Source organism: Pinus tabuliformis, chromosome 8 (genome assembly GCF_031772625.1).
Source record: "Pinus tabuliformis cultivar Carrire ecotype Pingquan chromosome 8, CPIR1, whole genome shotgun sequence".
Classification (NCBI taxonomy): Eukaryota; Viridiplantae; Streptophyta; class Pinopsida; order Pinales; family Pinaceae; genus Pinus; species Pinus tabuliformis.
The window spans coordinates 1,631,644,589-1,631,665,672 of NC_142294.1; positions in this window are offsets into that span (position 1 = coordinate 1,631,644,589).

A 21,084-nucleotide genomic window follows, 5' to 3' on the forward strand; every position below is an offset into this window, starting at 1 on the left:
TTGATATCTGGTATCACCATCTACGAGATTGTGTGCAGAGGAGAATCGTGTCGCTGGAGTACATTCCTACAGAGGAACAGGATGCACACATATGTACTAAGGCACTATCGAGAGGCAAATTTGAGTTCCATAGAGGCAGGATTGGGGTATTTGATAATCCCTTTCTTATTGAGAGGGAGTGTTGAAAATTCAATAAGAAAATCCTAATTTATTTTTGTCCTTGAATTAAATTAGGAATAAAATTATAATTCCACATCACAAGACAACTTGTACAAGTTAACTAAGTTAACTCGACTTAGTTCGATCAGTTAATTCAAGTTGATGGTCTAACTTGAGTCATTTATAGTGTCTCCTACTTTATAGGAGCCCTGGTTGAGTTTATTTTGAGTTTTAATTAATTAATTTAGTTTAATCGAGTTAAATTCAGTTGAACTGGTTCCACCTGATGACGGAATTGATGGAGGAACTAGTAGGAGGTCAAACAATGGGGTGTTGTTTCATGTGTTCAACCAGTTAACTAATGATTCACTCATAAATAACTCATGCATGTGATATCTGAGAGTTACCCAGTTGATATTGGAGTTCAGTGACAGTGTACTATCAATTGTATAATCATCTAAATTGTACAGGTGGTGCATGCAGTCAAAGGAAGGCCTATGAGGATTGCACAATTCATATTGAGGAATTTCCCTAATTAATAGGGGCTAATTCCCAAGGAAATAGCACAAGGAAATAGGGACTTGGGAAAGAAAAAATTTGGTTAAGTATTGGCCTGGGCTTGTCTAGGAAGTTGTGAGACAGATAGAGATAGTGCAGATGTTGCTTGGGCTTGAGCAAAGCATTGTAATCTTCTCATATTTTCTTACTAATTCAATATACAGATAGTAGGGGTTTTTAGTTGTGGCTTTCCCCAGGAAATCATTGTGTAATGTGTTGATTGAATTATTTTTCTTGTATGCTTCATGATTTCGCGGTCATTTTAGTAAATCACAATTACCAGTTTGAATCTACAAGAAATTTCTACAGTTCAGACGAGGAGTTGTGGATTATTGCAGCTTGGGGTGGCACAATGGGATTTTTTGTTGATTGGCAAAGAACTCAATGCATAACAGTATGTTGAGTGGTAGGTTGTTGATACCATTGATGGAATTTCGTTGACTTGGCAAAGTAAACTGCAATAGATTAGGTGCCTTGGTAGGGAGTCCTTTGGCATGGATGAGGTAGCTTTATCTGGATTGTAGTTTGAAGAGTTTCATGAGGTAGTATCTTCATTGGGTTGCACAGTTGCACATTCAACAGTGGATCCATGTGCATATGAATTGTTTCACCCAGGAGTATGAGGACACTTGTAGAGTTGAGTTGTGATTGATTAGAGTGGACTACGTTGAGTGTTCAATCGCAACTCAGGATTGACCTTGAAAGGACACAAGTTCAATTACAGATGGTTATATAGCTCAGAGGGATTTTGGATTGCAAGGGAGTCACCAAGCTCAGAGGGAGAGTCAGCAGCGCAATTGAAGTCTAACTTTCAAGTTCAAGCAATAAAGTGGAGTCTTCCTAGACATGCAAGGAAAGTCATGGACCATGCAAGGAAAGTCATGGTCCATGCAAGGAAAGTCATGGATCAGGCAAGGAATTCATGGTGCATGCAAGGAAATTCATGGTACATGCAAGGAAGTCATAGACCATGCAAGGAAAGTCATGGCACATGGAAGGAAAGTCATGGAGTTAGAGATTTCTAGGAAGAAGGAAAGTCATGGTTTGGTTAGCCATGTAGGATGCTCTAAAGCATAAATGTTTTAGAAGCATGGTGTCTTCAAAGATCTAAGTCTTCTAGATGGATGTGATTGTGGATCAATTTTGGAGACAGAGCCACTTCCAAGTGGTGGTGGAGATATTTTCCTCATTAAGAGGGAGTGTTGAGAGTCAGTAGCTTGGAAGGTATTTCCAAGTGGAGAAGCCCCAGGGGATTTATGGATTTGTGTTTAAGCTCTGCACCCAAAGGACTAGGCTTGGAACCTAAGGAAAATAATTTAATATTTTGATTTATTAATGAGTTGGTCTTGGAGGTGCCTTGATGGACATAAGAGCTTCCAATGGGAACTCAAGGATAATTATATATTAGAGGCTAAAGGAGAGGCTAGTTGACAAGAAGGAGTAGGGACATTCTTCTTGTAAGGAGGCTAAAAGGACTTAGCCTATGCAGCAAAGGAGTAGCAGGAAACAAGCAAGGAAAGGAGTTTTTTTTTGTTTTGGAGGACAAGTAGGGATAGAGGGCTGACTTGAGAAATGAAGGCAAGTTTGCAGGCCTATAAGTGGAACTATGTGGCAGAAGCACTAGTTAGTAGCCCACAGAAAGGTCGTAAAGATGACCAGCCCTAGCAGAGGTATTTTGGAAGTCTGTGAAGTCAGACCAAGGAGGAAAAGGATTGTCCAGCAAAGGCCAAAGTTCGTTGTAACAACACACTAAGAAAAGGGGGTAGATTGAAGCCTACACAGAGCAGCCGAAGGAAAGGAGAGGTTAGAACAAGATAAGGAAAAACAGTTGGGGGTGGTAGAGAGCCTAAAGGGGTAGGCCATTGGAGTTAGAAGGCTTCGAGAGGATGATAGCAAAGGACAACAAGCTAGTCAGGTAAATTGATTTTTTATCGAAGTGTTTTATTTGAGCAAATGAGAGCCTAAAGGAATTGGCCTCAACCTTAGGACTTGGTCAAAGGAATGACCTTGTATATTAGGCATTGTACAGGGATTATAAAGGGACATGATCCCTAGTACTAGAGCCCTGAAGTTTTCTATTAAGGGATTGATAAGAAACAAATTTTTGGGATATATCTTGTGTACTATAATTGATCTGATTGCTAGTGTATTTTCTATTGTGCAAAAATTGTTTAAAGTTGGGCATATTCAGTGTTTATGTTTCCCAGCTAAGGCATATACAAAACCTAAGGTGTATGCATTTCTAAAATGCATTAAAGGTAGAAAAAATTGTTGAAAATATCAGACAAATCAGTCTACAAGTACAGGAGACACTGCAAAATTCATAAGAAAAATACAAGTCTAGACATGATCAACTAGGACATAAAGTCATTCAAGGTGGAAGACATGGTATGGTTACAATTGAACAAGGAGAGGCTACAAGGTCATGACAAGAAAATCAAGTCTCTGCGATATGGTCCCTTCAATATACTTGATGCCATTCCAGGAGGTAACTCCTCAAACTAAATTGTGATTTTGCATTAAGGTTGGTCATAGATATATACATGGAGGGAGAGACTCTTGGGCTTCATCTGCCAATGTCTCTTCATATTCCAACTCTCCTTATTTTCTATTTACATTACTTTACACATATTCACCCAATCCCAAGGATTAGGTGTCAACACTTGAGAAGGTGGGAGATGATGCCTATAGACAAACTTTTAGCCCATACATGCGCATTTACTCAATGGTGAATGTAGAAAATATAAAACTTTGTGAGCCTTCCATGTTATATCAAGAAGAGGAACATTTCCTACCTTCTGTAGAGGATTTGGCACCATATGCTCCGCAGAGTGGTGAAGGATATAGTGTTATGGAAGAGGTCCATAACTACAAGACCAAGGTAGCATGACCTTTCATAGATTGGGTTGAAAGAATAGCTTCCACGTAAAGTTAAATGGTACATTCGAGAGAAGGTGGAGGAAAAATATCCTCGCCTCATTCAATAAAAGCTTTTGGGGACCGAAAGACTCCCAAAATGGGGAAGTGTGATCTATATTATATCATTATATTATTTTTCATCCATCTCATAGATTTCAGAGTGGAAAAAGTGGAGTAATCAACTCACAGGACCATTTTACTAGTAGATCCTACTTTGGAAAATTAGGGTTTGAAACCTTCTGGAAGTATTTTGAAACATAAATGACATTTTTTGGGGGCTAAAACTTTGTTGATTTAGCATCACACCCACTAGCACTATTCTACACACATACTTTTCCAACAATGCAAAAATTGCCTTAGTCAGAGTTTGTATTCAAAAGTTATGCCACCCAAAAGTTTACCTTCATGTTTTGACCACCATGATTTGAAAGGATGCCATGTAATCCCCCATTATTCATGGAAAATGGGCTACCCATATGATCATGATGAGGAAGACTCTAGAAGAGTGAATATTGTAATTCTAGTTAAGAGTTGACGAAGTCAAACTTAAAAACTAGTAGGCTATCAGACTAAGTTATAACTAGGCCACTAGGAGGGAAAGGGGTCTCATTCTATTCTAGTGCATTTTGTTCCATAGATGAGCATAACAGCTAAGAGTACATAGGGAAAGACAAAACTTGGAGGGTTTGTGCATTGTACCATCCCACGACCACAGGTTTCATTTCTTTATGCTTGCATGCATTTTCATTCAGAAAAAGAGAGAGTAGAGCAATATCATCTTCTAGCTTGGTTTTCTCCCAACATGGTTTTCCATGTCATATCTTATGTTATTGTAGTTTATGAGTGATTGTTCTATTTGTTTTCTATTTTCTGAATAATTATAATTTGCATGCATGCATAATTAATAACAATTAATAGGTCCATAAATGTAAGGAGAAATAAACCCTCGTAATGTAGATCTCAAATTTTCTAATATATTTTAGTAAATTTGTTGTGATGAATTGTCCAATAGAATATCCTTGACAATTTATGGATCAATGTATTGTGTTAGAAAACTTGGTCCACATAATTCTAGCTCACCCTAACAACCTTACAATAATATCTACATAATAGTCATACCACCTATAATCCCTCTACTTCATTTTCATGTGGTGTCTACATTGTGATATTCACTTCAACCCTTTTTTGTATTATATATCTCAATTGAACACTTCTCATATTCATAGTCTCAAACTAGTCACGATTACCATTGATCCTGTAAAAGTCAAAACCATCATAAAACTCATGCTTGCTATGCTAAATGTGCACATGGTTTTATGCATGTCTTACACTAAGATCCCACCATCGTATGGGATGATCAAACCCACGATTCATTAATGCATTGATTTAAACTAATACACCCATTATTATCTCCCTTGAATTAAACCCACTAAGGTCCACCATTCTTATTATTGGCACTTAAACCCACAATGAAATGACTTTCCAAGTGATTGGCAATCTAGTCAAATGGTGGTGAATCAATATATTCTCTTTGATGGAAACATTCTTCTGGCGACAACAATACACTTAGCTCTAATGTTGCTCCAAATTAATTTGAAAAACAATGGGATTTTCTCTAAAAACTTTTCCAGAAGTGTGATTTACTTCTCGATACTATAAGCAATGGCAATGGAAAATGTGGCAACAAGTTGTCATATGATACTTGTTTCACAAATCTCTCCAAAAGATTCATTTATTGCACTGAATTGTCAACCGAGATGGAACTGATTTCATGGAACCATGTGTCAACATATAAACTAAGATGGATTACCACCATCAATGGACGTGGTATTCTATATCTCTTTCGTGCAAAGAGAGAAAACAAGCTAAATACTTTAAACATAATTCGAGTTGATGTCTTGTTTTAATTGTTTTTTTCCTTCAAATTCTTAGTAGCTTTTTTTTTCACAGATATTTCTAAATTCTAATGGAAAAAATCATGTAGTGATCAAAAACCAAAAAAGTTGGACAAACTCTACAAATGGAGTTGGCCAGAAGCCCAATCAAACAAGTCTAAATAAAGTTTGGGCAATAGCGAGATCAAAAAATTAGAATATAATACCAAATGTGATGATCTAAAATAGTTGAAATGATATAGAGAAATCCATTTAGGGTAAAATAATATATTTAGTAAATGTGTAAAAAAATGACATGATATGATGATGATTATAAATAAAAGTCTCATGTAAGTTCCTAAATAGGAGTGTCTTTTCACCAAGAATCAAGTCTCTTTTTTGAGGCATGTCTTTGCATTTCATATTTTTTTAACTAAATATCATTTCTTCTCTTAACCTTCTTATTAAATAAATTAATTAATGATCATAGTTTTTCCTAGGACCAAAGAAATTGTTTGCTGATGTGTTTTACATTCACCTTGTTTTTCATGTTTTTTTCCTTTTCACTATAGTTTCATTTCACTTCTCAACTTTTTTATTAAAACACACACACACACAATCATATATATATCCGAGGAAATTGTTTGCCAACGTATTTTTCATTCACCTTGCATTTTGTAATAAAGGGTTGATCTTCATTGAAAAGTATAAATTGCATAACTTGACTCTCTTGTTACATGTGACAAATTAATAAATTCATATTGAAAAGATCTAAAGTAAATGAAACAATATGAAATAATGTGTAGGAATCAATAATGTACTAAATAAATATGAAAAATATAAAGTAAAATGATGATCACAAACAAGGGCAACATATAAATAACTAAGGGGGAGTGTTTCTTTCACTTATAAAATGTCTTTTCATTATTAATTATTATTATTATCATTATTACATGTTATACCCTTTAAAAAATATTTTGTCCTCAATGTATATTTGAGGAAAGGTGTTATATCTTTACTTTGACTTGTAATGTTTCCGCATGATCTAAGGCTCACATTGCAATTAGAAGTTCATGACCATCCTAATTTGATACTTTGTTGAATATTACACTAAGAATTTCCAAGATGAATTTTTGTTATGAAATTCCACTGCACTGGCATCAATATTTTCTAAAAGATAGATCAATTGTTCTCATTATGAATGATATTGATAAATTCACTGGTGAATCTCTACTTTTGTGATTAAGATGTCGATAAATTGTCTCAGTAGTGACTTTTTTTATCATGCTTGTAACATTTTCTTAATTTACTTGTGATATATTAGATATTCTTAATGTCTTGATGCTACTCTTGTTGATTGTTGAATTTTTATTAATAAGTACACTTGGAATTTGACGCAAGAAAAACATCCTAAAGGCAATTTCCCTGGTTTTCATAATAACCTTACGTGAACCTATGGGTTATGGCCCACTTATTTGTTGAAAATAATACTGAGAGGGGGGGGGGGTGAATCAGTATTATCAAATCAATATAACTTTTTCATTTCCATACTCAGATTCATATATGCTACTTCAATTAAGGATACCCACATATATACGCAACTGTGTTTAATGCAACTAGCGTATATCCTGTAAACTTATGATTCAATTAGTTGCTCTTCAATGAGTGAATCAGAACATTATTAACCATATTAACAGTAAACAGGTGCAGTAAAACAAAACATATCATCACACATAAGGAGCACACATGAACACCATGATATAAGGTGGAAACCCAATGTGGGTGAAAACCACCTGCTGCAATTCGTCTCTATCTTCCTTTAATAAGAAACTTCTTTTTACAATAGTATTGGTGCAGTCTTATACCAGTACGCAGGCTTCTACCTGCAGAAGGCTACAACCTTCTCTCGTTCTCCAGACTCTCCTGGAAGGGAGCTACAACCCCCTTAGCTCTTGTACTAGCTAAAGTACTAGTACGTAGGTGCTGGCCTACAGAAGACTACAACCTTCTCTTTTCTTCCAGGGACCACGTTTCATACATTTTCATACTGGATCCATAAATACAAAACAATCACTACTGCAATACAATCATCAACTTATACCTGCATCATCAATCTCTAAATCACCCAATACTGAATCACTGAAACCCTGTCATCAAAACACAGTTACCAGAACACAGACCAGAGCCCAGAACTCTGCAACAACCACTAGAACCAAATAGCAACCTGAAACATCAAATCTCATAATGCATACGCTACTTGACTATATCAAAACCGCGTGTATACGCGCTTTCACTAGAGAGAACCCGCGTACAGATCTAAAGATAATTACTTATACCTTCGCTACCATTTCCAACTTGATTCAGATTGAGCCAAGAATCACAAACCCATAACCAGCGTATTGGATCTCCACACTTCATCAGACACTCATTACTTCCACCTCCCTTGGCCTACTGATCTTCTCCTTATATAGGTTTAGGCTTCTCTCAATACCATTGTCCCAAACCATGTAGAACCAATACCTTGGACCCAATATCTGGGGTCAACACTTCGGACCAATACCGAAATACCATGGACCAATACTTAGTTTTCCAACATGTACGCGCCTTTCCTTTTGTGAACCTGCGTGTGTACACATACGCGCCTTTTTTTCTTCTCACCCACGTGTATACGCGCTTTCATCAAGGTTAACCTGCGTATATCTCTCTCTTGACCTGTTGTACTAATATCTATCCTCTGATTGAGTTGCCATCACCTGTATCATACCTCTGAGTGAGTTGCCATCAAGGACAACACTTGTATCATAATGCCAACAATCTCCCCCTTTGGACTTGATGGAAACCACCACACCAAGTCACTCTCCCCCTTTGACATCAAGGGCAAAGGGCAGACCAAGAAGTTCTCTCCCTCTGTTGTCCATACTCCCCTGTGTACCTGTTGAAATCTCTGATTGGGCTCCCCCTTTGTATATGACAAGATGTACCAATCCGTCCATGCTCCCCTTGAGCACATGCAAGGTCTTTATAACAAAGACTAGCAATCCATTCAAGACCATGATATTCATTAGCCACTATCATACATCATATATGATCTTCACCATAAGCATCAGCATCCAAACCTGCAATACCATTCCTTTGATCAAACAACAAGATGTATCATTTAGCCTCATAAGCTTCATCACCAAAGACTTTTAACCATAATGCCAACAATGAATTATTTGAAGTATATGCTCCCCCTGAGCCTGTGCCAACCATGATATACCATGACCGAACCATTTCCTAAGTCTGTTTTGCTGCCTTTTTCTTCTGAGCTCCATATACGCGACTCTGCAGCCTCTAGATCGCGTATATACGCGACTTATCTTCATTATATTAGTGTATGCAAAATGGAATACTGAAGGTCTTCACTTTCAGTTTCCCCTGTGTTTGTTATGTCAGCTAACTGAGTTATGTCACACCTTTCTGTCTCTAATTCTGTCTTCTTCAATACCTGGAGTTGTGATGATGTATAATCCTCTTGCTTTGGAGTTTGAATTTTGCTCCTGCATTCCCTTGCTTTATGTCCAAACTTGTTACATGCATAACATCTTACATGATTTATGTTCCTTTTATTGCAATCAATTGCTTTGTGGCCAAACATATTGCAAGCAAAACAATATCCTTTGAAGTACCTGGAATGTGATGATCTTGTGTGATGGTCTTGAACCATTCTACTTCTGCATCTGGCTGCAACATGTCCAAGATTATGACATACATAACATTCAACATTATTCAATGGAGGAAATAATCGTCTATCACGTCCATAGTTAGGAGTAAAGGATTTTCTTTGAGGAATTTCTTTCCTTGGTTGTTGATGAGGTTGTCCTCTCATCTCCTTGTTGAGCATTTCAGAACTCTCATTAGAGTTCCTTGCCTCACCTTGTGAGCTAGATTCACCTTCAACTGATTCATAAAAGCCAAGACCAGTTTTGATAGTAGGGGATCTTTGACTACCAAGAATGTCATCCAAAATCTTAGTACTATCTTGAAATTGTAATAGTTTATCCTTTTCTTCTAATTTACTTTTCAAGATATTTACCTCAACCTGATGTTGTTCTTCCTTTTCCAGATACTGCTTCCTTATGTTTTCTTCAGCTTTTCGTCCTTCTTCCACTTGTTGCCTTAATTCGATCACTTCATGTTCTTGTTCTTCAAGAGCTTCTTTATTCTGCTTCTTTGATTCTTTAAGATCTTCCTTTAGAGAGAGGATCTTCGATTCAAGTCTCTGAATTGTTATGCTCTGATCTTTTACTACATCCTGCAATTGCTCCCTTACTCTGGTTACTGACTCCAATTGTTCTTTTAATCTGGTAACTTCTTTTGTTTCTACATCCTTCTTTTCATATGCCATGAGAAGTCTAATGTCTTCATCACTATTGGATGAGTCATTACTTTTAACATGGGTATAATAACTTCTATTACCTTCTTCAAACATCTTTCCTTTGTTATGAGGGCATCTAGCCGCGTAGTGACCAACTCTACCACATGAAAAGCATTTGAAAGGTAGCTTGCCTTTGAACCTTCCAGATCCCCGTTTAAGATTCTTGACAAAATTTACCTCATCTTCTCCTTCTGAACTATATCCTGATTCATTTGTTGATACTTCAAATGCAGCTTCTCTCATATTTGATGGTCCTCCTTTTCTCATCTCATAAGCAGTTAAGATTCCATGAAGCTGTGACATAGTGATTTTCTGTAGATCCGCCTTTTCTTCTATGGCAGAAACTTTGGAATCAAATTTAACAGACAGGGATCTTAAAACCTTTTCAACTAAGACAACTTCCTTAAATTGTTCACCCAGATTCCTCATACAATTGACAATCTCATCTATACGCAGAAAGTAATTAGCTACACTTTCATTAGTATTCATTTTAAGATTTTCATACTGTATTCTGAGAGTTTGAAGCTTTGCTCGTTTTACCTATTCATCTCTTTCGTAGCTTAGAACGATTTTGTCCCAAATTTCTTTCGCTGATTTGAAATGTATGACCTTCATAAATTTTGATTGTGACAAACTTCCCAATAAGATAGTAACAGCGTTGGCATTGAGTTCATATTGCTTTCTCTCTGCTGTATCTGTAGGAATTGTTGATGGATATGTGTATCCTCCTTCCACGATTCCCCAAACATCCATTTCAAGCGATTGTAGATATGTTGTGGTTCTTATCTTCTAGTGGACAAAGTTGCTCCCATCAAAGATTGGTGGTCTGATGGCTGCCTCTCTTTCTTGATTACTCATCCTGATGGATCTTTCCTTCAAGCGATCAAGCTTCTTCTAAAGGACCTCCTTTGATACCAATTGTTAAAAATAACACTGAAAGGGGGGGTGGGTGAATCAGTATTATCAAATCAATATAACTTTTTCATTTCCATACTCAGATTCATATACGCTACTTCAGTTAAGGATACCCGCGTATATACGCAACTGTGTTTAATGCAACTAGCGTATATCCTGTAAACTTATGATTCAATTAGTTGATCTTCAATGAGTGCATCAGAACATTATTAACCATATTAATAGTAAACAGGTGTAGTAAAACAGAACAGATCATCACACATAAGGAGCACACATGAACACCATGATATAAGGTGGAAACCCAATGTGGGTGAAAACCACCTGCTGCAATTCATCTCTATCTTCCTTTAATAAAAAACTTCTTTTTACAATAGTACTGGTGCAGTCTTATACTAGTACGCATGCATCTACCTGCAAAAGGCTACAACCTTCTCTCGTTCTCCAGACTCTCCTGGAAGGGAGCTACAACCCCCTTAGCTGAAGTACTAGTACGTAGGTGCTGGCCTACAGAAGACTACAACCTTCTCTTTTCTTCCAGGGACCACGTTTCATACATTTTCATACTGGATCCATAAATACAAAACAATCACTACTGCAATACAATCATCAACTTATACCTGCATCATCAATCTCTAAATCACCCAATACTGAATCAATGAAACCTTGTCATCAAAACACAGTTACCAGAACACAGACTAGATCCCAGAACTCTACAACAACCACTAGAACCAAACAGCAACCTGAAACATCAAATCTCATAATGCATACACTACTTGACTATATCAAAACCGCGTGTATACGCGCTTTCACCAGAGAGAACCCGCGTACAGATCTAAAGATAATTACTTATACCTTCGCTGCCATTTCCAACTTGATTCAGATCGAGCCAAGCATCACAAACCCATAACCAGCATACTGGATCTCCACACTTCATCAGACACTCATTACTTCCACCTCCCTTGGCCTAATGATCTTCTCCTTATATAGGTTTAGGCTTCTCTCAATACCATGGTCCAAAACCATGTAGAACCAATACCTTGGACCCAATACCTGGGGTCAATACTTCGAACCAAATACCACAGACCAATACTTAGTTTTCCAACATGTACGCGCCTTTCCTTCTGTGAACCTGCGTGTGTATGCATACGTGCCTTTTGTTCTTCTCACCCGCGTGTATACGCACTTTCATCAAAGTTAACCTACGTATATCTCTCTCTTGACCTGTTGTACTAAGATCTGTCCTCTGATTGAGTTGCCATCACTTGTATCATACCTCTGAGTGAGTTGCCATCAAGGACAACACTTGTATCATAATGCCAACACTATTCAAATCGAAAGTGTTTACATTGGTGGGTTTTAACAAAAACCAGACCAATCACCAAGAAACGCTTTAACACATAATTTGCCATTATGAACGTCGGTCCCACTTCGAACACATACAACTGGAACCCAAATAAAATAAACCTACGTCCATAAACTTCTTGGGTCCGCTCTTTCCAAAGCTTTATCGACTTCAATCTCCGCTATTGATGTTCTACCCAATCCGATGGTTGATGTTACACCCGATCAACCAACCTAATCGGCGATCCTCCACTGTTTAATCAAGGCACGCTTGATCTAACGGTCAGTAACGATATCACACGGGAATCTTGCATGATGTTTACCCAGCCTTACGGAGCCGATAAGGATTATAAACCCTTAATCTATAAATTTTCAAGTTCGTTCTGAGATTAACGTCCAACCACTTTATGACCTGATATCCGTTGGATATACGAGGTCATCAAATCTACGGCCTGCAGGTCTTCAACTAGCACACGGATTACCAAACAGCTTAACCTCCACAGTTGACTGTGACGTAAGCATTTGAAAATGAGATCGACGGCTAGGATTTAGCGTGGGCCTTCAGCCACGATCAAGACATTCATACACTCCTAACCTCTGCAGTCATTGATCGCCCAGTTCCATCACGAATTCACCATTCCACTGTGCAAGATTCCGCTTACTCTGAAATCCACTTAATCACAATTCCACTTCGTCATGGTTCTACTCTCCCACCAAACTTGGCGCTTCCACTAAATTTCCTTCTCACCACCAGATCGTCTTGTTACCAAGTTCAACTCCGCCAACTCCTTCCTCTGCTTAGAAACAGTGTGCCGAGACTTCTCTGATTTCTTTACTCTGCCTTGCAACTATACCTGATTATCCAACATTTGACAGTGCATATGGATCTTTGAATCCACTCTGCTTTTAGGTTTTCGAACTCCTTCCAACGAAATCACACCGATCTCGAATAACCCTTCTTACAGAATCAAGTTCACATTACTTCCTGAACCAAACCCAGTAAACTCTCAATTGATTCTCCACCATTATCATTGTTGCATACGCATTCATTTATATGTCAAACACTCACATCCATTGTTTCTTTAACACCACTTCAAACTGAAATACATAATACTCTTTGTATTAATCCCCTTCTTTCAAATTTCGTAATTCGTTCTTTATTTGACCTGTAAATACATCTATTAAATCCCAAACTAGAATCACACGGATTCTACCTAGAGGATAAGTCTTTTGTCACTCAGAAAGACTTTCATAAATTCAACTTGAATTCATTCATCATGGTTTATCACATAGAAGCCATAAATTCACATTACGGATCACTCAGCACATAAAAGGAATGACACACACAATCACAATGAATTCAATTTCCTCATTCATTAAACAAATGTACATATACAAATAAAAACATGTTTTACAATCTAGCTTTGGCCTGATCTGCCTTTACATGGTCTGTATTAGTGGCCCTTTCTCGTTTCAATGCCCGTAGGCTCACAATCCAACCCTCCTCACTACTAACTCTCTCTTTAAGCCTTCGAGGCTTATAAATTATACCCAAAAGGATTTTGTTAACCAATTTTGGTTCAAATCCTGAATAATTTCACCTGAATCCTAAATATCCTAATCTAATCCCTAAAATCATGAAACTAACTCCTAGTTCCTCTAACTCACACACTATTCTTGAAACCTCTCTTAACGAGAAGATTTCATTATAATATCCTCACTATTATACAACCCTCATAGGAAAATAAATAATTAATTACTCTTTAGGGAATCAGGTCCCTTGAAACACAAGACCCTATGCTTATTAAAATGCAATGGTTTTTCTGAGCAAGATGCTCCTACATCAGACTCCCCAGGTAAGAAAATTTATGACCTTTTGGTCATAAGTCTAGATAATTGATTCCTCCCGAATCCCAGACTTTATTTTGTAATATGTCTTTGCTTGTCAATTGTTCTATTGTTGTTGTTGTCTGCTGTTGTTGTCTGTCGCTGTTCTCCAGGTCTCCATACCTTATGTTGTAATGATCCACTTGTCATGCTTTCATAGTCTGTTGTTGTCTTCCTCTTGTTGTTGCTTCTTTTCTTTCTTGTTGTTGTCTTCTTCTTTCATCATTAACCTTCTTACCAACTCAATTTCTTTGTCCAATATATCCTCTGTCTGCTGATTGCCTTCAACTCTTAACTGCTGAATTTTCATTTTTATTGCCGCCCTTTTATCGTTACTCTCTTGTTCATTATTGTCTTCTATAGAATTTTGCACCTTTTTAGTTACTGTCATATTGTCCTTCAAGACAATTTTCTGCCTCTGTTTACTATATCTGTCAACTTCTTCTTGACTGTCATTTATGACAATTTCTTTGTCATCCTTCATCATCAATTTACTCTGGATATTTATCCTATGTTGTTCTAGCTTTCTCCTTTGAAGGTCTAACTCTCTATATAACTCAATGATTTTACTTGGAGTAAAATTTGGAAATTTTACGCAATCTCCCATTTCTTCATTTGTTATTGACCAATCATCAGATGGTCCTTCTTCCTCTGCTAAATCTTCCTTAACATCTTTCAGTAGATGTTCTTTCTCTTCTTATTTCATTTGGATGTCCACATGTGCCAAATATGTTCCAGTATCTGCAACAAAATCTGAAATCATAAGACAATTATCAAAATCAAAAATATAGGGCCTTTGTGCCTCTTCTTCCTTTGGCAACCTTTCAGTTTGTTGCTCTGATCTTTCCTTTAACTCCTCTGTCAGCACATTAGTATGTTAATTCAAACTCAATGAATTCTTGACACTGTCAACAAGTCTCTTTTCTACACCATCTGTTTTAATGATGCCTCTCTGCACTTGTTCATTGTAGTGAACTATTTCTTCTCCAGTCTCATTGTCATACTCTGCTTCAAAACTTTCATCTTCTGGAAGGTATTCTTTCATGTTTTTGACAGCTTTAAAAGACTGCCTATCTTCTTCCAAACCTACAACCATACACAAATTATCAGTGTTAAAAACACAAGACCTTATGGTCTCATTTGATGCTTCAGCCATCAAGTCTTTTGGCTGCTCTGAGTCATTCATATGATTCAACTCCTCTGTCTCTTCATTACTTTTAAAAAGTAATGGTCCATGTTCTGATTCACATACCAAAACTTCAACACTTTCTCCAGCGTTTTCCTTTTGTTGTAGCTCAACTCCTTTGAGCTTCTCTGTCTTAAATTTGACATCTATAATTTGTTCAAGTTCCCTCAACACCTTTATTAACTGCATATTTTCTTGTTGATTCCTCTTCTCTTGTAGCCTCTGCCAATTCACTTTCTTTCTCATGACATAACCATATTTATGGGCCTTCTCATTTCTCTGCAACATCTCCATTAATACTTCAAGCTGAACTATCATCTCAGCCATTTCTTTATCATATTTTTCGTCACTCATTCTCATATCATTTGCCTTGGCATCTTTCTTCTTTTGTCCTCTATTATGATCTCTTTCAGAACCTTTGTTATGACTATCACTAGTCATCATCCTTTCCATCTCTATGAGTTCCTCACTCACTTCACTATAAATTGCGCAACCCTCTGCAACAGCAAGTCTCTCCTGCTGGCACTTACCTCACCAAGCTCTCCTCTGGACTTGGTCTTTTGGCAAGTACTGGTCCTGTGTCTGGAACCTCCTTGAGCATTTTCCTCTACTCCTTCTAGGCTTCAACTCATCTGCACTTCTAAGAACACAATTGTCCTCTCACAATGAAATACTTGGTTCTGACCACCTCTTCTTTCACTTAGAAACTCCTACTAGCTTCCTTCATTCCCTAGCAATTTTACCCACATCCTCTGTGGAATTGTCTTTATGATCTTCTTGTGAGTTGCAAAAATACCTCTACAGTAAGAAGTCTCCTTCTTGCTACATATGTCTCACTAAGCTTCTCTCCTCTAAGCTCAGTCTTTCGGCATCTCTTTAATTCTCTTCTCTGGAACCAATTGAGCACTCCTTGCTCTAGGTTGCTGCAATCTTCTCACCTTCTTATGTTGCTACCTGTGCATCAATATAAAGACCAAAAACTCTCCAATCTTCAAATCAAATTAAAATAAAAACATATCATCTCACCTTCAAGATCTCTATATGATCTTGTCCCTCCATTCACCTGCACTTTGAATGGATTGTTCTTTTATCCAACCTTTAGCGGTATCTTCAAACTCTGCCACTCTTCAAGAACTTGCAAAAGTCCCTCTTACATTTTAACTATTGTAATCCTGCTCCAAAATTTCACTCATTCAATTTCTGTTAATCATTAAACAAACTTGCATACCATCATTTGTCTTCAGGATCTCACTAGTCTTCAACATAATTGTACCTCCTCCTTTTGCATGCAAAATCTTCTTTCTGGGAGGAAACCTTTCCCTGCTCTAATACCACTTGACACAGAAAAAACGGTCTAAAGGCAATTTCCCTGGTTTTCATAATAACCTTACATGAACCTGTGGGGCCCACCTATTCAAATCGGAAGCGTTTACATTGGTTGGTTTTAACAAAAACCCGACCAATCACCAAGCAGCGCTTTAACACATAATCCGCCATTACGAACGTTGGTCCCACTCTGAACACATACAGCCCAAACCCAAATAAAATAAACCCGCGTCCATAAACTTCTCGTGTCTGCTCTTTCCCAAGCTTTATCGGCTTCAATCTCCACCGTTGATCTTCTACCCAATCTGACGGTTGATGTTACACCTAATCAACCAACCTAATAGGAAATCCTCCATCGTTTGATTAAGGCACGGTTGATCTAACGTTTGATCAACCAACCTAATCGGCAATCCTCCACCGTTTGATCAAGGCACACTTGATCTAACGGTCAGTAACGATATCGCACGGGAATCTTGCACGACGTTTACCCAGCCTTATGGAGCCGATAAGGATTATAAATCCTTAATCTATAAATGTTCGGGTTCATTCTGAGATTAACGTCCGATCACTTTATGACTCGATATCCGTTGGATATACGAGGTCATCAAATCTACGGCCTGCGGGTCTTCAACTAGCACACAGATTACCAAACAACTTAACCTCCACAGTTGACTGTGACGTAAGCATTTGAAAATGAGATCAACGGCTAGGATTTAGCGCGGGCCTTCAGCCATGATCAAGACATTCATACACTCCTAACCTTTGCAGTCATTGATCACCCACTTCCATCACCAATTCACCATTCCATTGCGCAAGATTCTGCTTACTCTGAAATTCACTTAATCACAATTCCACTTCATCGTGGTTCTACTCTTCCACCAAACTTGGCGCTTCCACTAAATTTCCTTCTCACCTCGTCTTGTTACCAAGTTCAACTTTGCCAATTCCTTTCTTCGCTTAGAAACAGTGTGTCGAGACTTCTCTGATTTCTTTACTCTGCCTTGCAACTATACCTGATTATCCAACATTTGACAGTACATACAGATCTTTGAATCCACTCTACTTTTAGGTTTTCGAACTCCTTCCAACGAAATTACACCGATCTCGAATATCCCTTCTTACAGAATCAAGTTCACACTACTTCCTGAACCAAACCCAATAAACTCTCAATTGATTCTCCACCATTATCATTGTTGCATACACATTCATTTATATGTCAAACACTCACATCCATTGTTTCTTTAACACCACTTTGAACTGGAATACATGATACTCTCTCTATTAATCCCCTTCTTTCAAATTTCGTAATTCGTTCTTTATTTGACCTATACATACATCTATTAAATCCCAAACTAGAATCACACAAATTCTACTCGAATGGTAAGTCTTTTGTCACTCAGAAAGACTTTCAGAAATTCAACTTGAATTCATTCATCATGGTTTATCACACAAAAACCATAAATTCACAATTACGGATCACTCAGCACATAAAAGGATTGACACACACAGTCACAATGAATTCAATTTGCTCATTCGTTAAACAAATGTACATATACAAATAAAAACCTGTTTTACAATCTAGCTTTGGCCTGATTTGCCTTTACATGGTCTGTATCAGTGGCCCTTTCTCATTTCAATGCCCGTAGGCTCACAATTCAACCCTCCTGTCTACTAACTCTCTCACTTACTCTCTCTTTTAAGCCTTCGAGGCTTACAAATTATACCCAAAAGGATTCTATTAACCAATTTTGGTTCAAACCCTGAATAATTTCACCTAAATCATAAATATCCTAATCTAATCCCTAAAATCATGAAAGTAACTCCTAGTTTCTCTAACTCGCACACTATTCTTGTAATCTCTCTTAACGAGAAGATTTCATACAATATCCTCACTATTATACAACCCTCATAGGAAAATAAATAATTAATCACTCTTTAGGAAATCAGGTCCCTTGAAACACAAGACCCTGTGCTTACTAAAATGCAATGGTTTTTTCGAGCAGAATGCTCTTGCATCAAATTTCCATCATTTGTACTTCAACATCCAACTGTGTCTTTACTTCTACTAGATTTACACTTTCTCAAATTGTAACACTAATCGAATCTATATTTGTTCTTTTATCCACGACTTCAAATTTTTTATTTGAAAAAATTGATACTTCCATCTTGAAAAATTATCCTAATTCATTTTCCATCAATCTTAGACTTCCCAAATAGTGTATATAGGTTCTGATTATGATTCTTGAAACATGAGAATTCTTCATTTTTTTAATTTATTGTTTTTTTAATTTTAAATGTCCTAATTCTGATGTTTTCCATTTTGAACATGTGGATCTGTTTGAATAGTTTGAATAACTTTTGGTTGAAGTTTCTATAAATTCTTCTCGAGTTCCTTCGCAAAATCTTCATTTTGATTTTTCTAATGTTTTATTAGACTGCTTTGTAACATTTGTCTTTCTTATTTATGCAAGTAATATTTGAAAATATTGCTGTAATTTCTTAGATACACTTTTCCGCTTCTTAACAAATAATTTTAAATACTCCAATTAAATACATTAAGAGCCTTCCTTTTATATTGTTTTTAAGAATACAAAAATTATAAATACTCATTTTATATTATATATATAAGCATATAAAAATTATATCTAGAGATTCGATCAATAATATTATCCATTACCCATAACATAAGGTATTAATATTTTCTTATTTCTTTGACCCTTTCCTAACCTTATTACATTTCTTTGTTGTCAGTAATGCAACTGAATTGAATCGGTGTTTAATTTCTGAAAGCTGACACACAGCTTGACGACTGGGAGTAAATGAATAATCTCAACTCTGGTGTATCACGAAGGTATTTTTTTCACTCCGAATACATGCTATATGCGGATTTCTTGCTCAAATATATAATTTTATTTCCTTCAACCCCTACCTGTGCCAAGGGTTTCAGAATGGTGACTCTGTCTTTTAGTCTTTAGCGATTTTAATCATTTGGAAATTTTTTCCTTTTAATACCTAACTCTGTCTTTCTTCAAATTCTCTTGATTCCTGATTTCTTATAGTTTCCAGCAAAATGATTATTTCGCGAACAGGAATTTAAATGGCCAAAGCTCAATTGTGATCAAGTAGCTGATCACTAAAGATAAACTCTGATATTTGTGTAGCAAAAATTTGAATTAAAATAAGTCTAATAAAGAGTACGACCAAGGAACGAGATCAGAGCAAAATACCAAATGTAACAAACTAATCTAGTTCATATCACAAATATCCAAAATAAATAAAACAATATTAAAGAATCCATAAATATAAAAGATTACAAAATATGATAAAATAGAATAAAATGATGATTATAAATGAGAACCCGTATAAATATTTAAAACATCATAATTACATGTTTTTTCTCCCTATAGGCAGAATCAGTAACTAGTCCAAGCCAGTACTCACATGACAGAGGGTCGATTTCAACCACTACCACTAGAACCTCCAGATATTCCAACATAACCCCTAGTGTGACACACACAGCTAATCAAGGGTTTGAACCAACGCCACAAAGAATGCCTTAATAATACACACCCATAGCCACCATCTGGTGATCCAGGCTCTAACTTTCGAGATCTAAACCCATAGCCAGAATATCTAGTAGCAGAGACAGGGATAGAGGCATAGCCGGTAGTTTCAGTTACTAATGGATAACCAGTCCTCACTATCACCAACAGATCTAGACACCCTGGGGACATAACTACATTTCTTTTTATTAAACCATGTTTTCCATTATTAATTATTATTTATTTATATTTAATTTTATATATTTATACTTATTACATTACCTTGTGCTCTAAAATAACATAATCTTATGTTTGAGGGAGAATGTTTCACATATGATTTCTATTCAATACTCTTAAAAACAAGGTCCCTTGTTCTTTTCCACACCATCAGCGAATTAAATGCTATACATGCCTAAAAATGGCAATTATATCTCCCTATAACCTATATTCCTTTGATCACCATTTTTTTTCTTTCTAACCCACTACACATCCAAATCCAATAATCAATAAGGCAAAGTCACTCACCTTTCCAACACTCACAAACACCACATCAAATGGCGCTACCCCAACAACTAAAAGACATCGATAACACAAAACATTTAGTATCACTGCCTCAAGGCCTCCAAGGACCACAATTACCCAAAAATTCAAAAATTCAATGTCATTCAACCGTATATAGTTGCATTTAACTTTGCCAACTAGAGCAATGAACACATACAATGAATTCTTTACATATAGTGAGGTGTGTTCAACACCAATAAACCGATGGTTGATTCAAAATCATAACTACTGCTATGGATTCTATTGCTCCCCTGATTCTCATATTTTGCTAAATGCCTCAGGGTAGTCACATTAATCATTCTCCCACATTCTACAAATTCATGCATGTATTTTTTCAACAATTTCTTTAATTCTTCTTGCTTTATATAATTTTTTCTTACATCAATGTCCACGATGATT